The sequence below is a fragment of the Penaeus monodon genome, chromosome 34 (genome assembly GCF_015228065.2).
Source record: "Penaeus monodon isolate SGIC_2016 chromosome 34, NSTDA_Pmon_1, whole genome shotgun sequence".
NCBI classification, from domain to species: Eukaryota; Metazoa; Arthropoda; class Malacostraca; order Decapoda; family Penaeidae; genus Penaeus; species Penaeus monodon.
The window spans coordinates 31,372,508-31,374,225 of NC_051419.1; the positions used below are offsets into that span (position 1 = coordinate 31,372,508).

The window sequence follows — 1,718 nt, forward strand, 5'->3', positions numbered from 1 at the left end:
TCCACAGGTTTCCCATGACCACTGGCAAGAAAAGAGTCGGCATAATTAAAAAACATGACATTTGTGACAGTAAAGAGGTACACAGTCAATCAAAGCACAACATGTACCGCCAGAAAAGCTTAAAGGCACATTAGAAAATCCCTGGTTGGGTGAAACTGTACACAGACCTTATTATTTATCGTTACTATTATTTTCTCTAAATAATAAAAACGAATCTCCAACATCTCTATTTTTTCTACAATTCTGGGTCATTGAATGGTAATTCCACAACTTTGATTTTTGCTTTAAGCTACATTTCACAGAAAATTAATATTCTATGTAAACCAACTACAAATAAATATCTGACTTAAAGTAACTGCTATAAAAAAAATAACAACTTTAGGGCAGGAACCTCAAACTCAAGGAAGGTCAAGTTACAAGGACCTTAACAATCATTTCACTTGACCTGAAATATTTCGCTTTACAATGAGTGACGTATCAGATTACAGAATAAGTAAACCTGACCCTGTAAAGTGAGTAATACATCCGCTGACAGATGGAAATATAATCTAGAGCGATTACACCATATTCTGTTATTTCCTCTTATAGACTCTTAAAAGTCTAGATCTACTGTGTTAAGTTTTGTTCTAAATATCTTTATTAATGTTCTATTTATGAAAGCTTTTAAGATAGGTGATTACGTTATTGTTTTTGGTTCCCTATAACTTAATCAATTCATAACTTTTGCATTACCTGTCACAAATATAACCTTTTAAATGCAATTTTCCTGATGTAAAATTACTCTGAATGTTCAAAAATGTACTATACATGGCAATTACAGACCCAAACCTCTGAAATACTAAAACAGGCAAGTGGAAAGATAAAACCAGATACTGATAAATGTTATATATCAGCAAACATATGAAACCTAAGGCTCATAAAAGGTCAAGTGATTATGACGACCTTTGACCTAACAGCAACACGATAACTTCAATGACTTCCACTTGATCCACTGTCACTAAGACTGACAATAGATTCTGAAGACCTAACTGAAATCCAATGGTAATTAATGAAGAGGCATCAATCATCCATTTACTAATTATCTGACAGCTGGATGTAATATAGTCCATAATAATAAATCCAATACAGAGTTAGTCTGGGGTAATAACGTGCTCATCATGCCACCAATAAATATATCATCACATCATAAAACTATATTAAAAAGAACAGAAAATATTAGAAAAAAACATAAACATGACAGACACAGATGCATGACCTCAATTTTTTCTTAATATTTGACCATATATTAAATTCCCTCTTATAAATCCAACTCCAACGATTCCCCTACCCCCTCCAACCCCAGAAAATACACATAAACCAAAGAAAACACACAAAAAAACAAACAAAAAGACGAAAAAGTTAAGTTCATTTCCTAATCCCACGAACCCACACACTCAACACACACCACCAAACCAACCTTATTATATCCTCTTCTTCTCCCAACCAAACCACGAAAAGACAAAACTCTCCAACCCCAAACCCAATCAGCTTCTCCTCCAACCTCCTTCCATCTCCCAAAAACCCGAGAATAAAGGCCAAAAAAGCCAGAAAACTTCCCCGCACGCCGCTACCACACGCACGCCCGTCCCTGGAGGAGCCGATCAGCTGAGCAGAAGACAACAGACGCACGTGGGCCGAGGACGCGTGAAGGCGGCCGTGCGTCGGGGGGATGGATGGGG

The 1,718-nt window shown here is 36.6% G+C and overlaps 1 protein-coding gene across 2 annotated transcripts in view; it reads right to left on the bottom strand.

Annotated features, from left to right (window-relative positions):
* Positions 1-1,652, bottom strand: part of LOC119594722 (pre-rRNA-processing protein TSR1 homolog) — a gene marked incomplete in the record, with an annotated part of 10,907 nt that extends 9,255 nt beyond the window's left edge. For both annotated transcript variants that reach the window (XM_037943783.1, XM_037943782.1), the window contains 1 exon segment: positions 1,457-1,652.
* Positions 1,653-1,718: the final 66 nt, after the last annotated feature.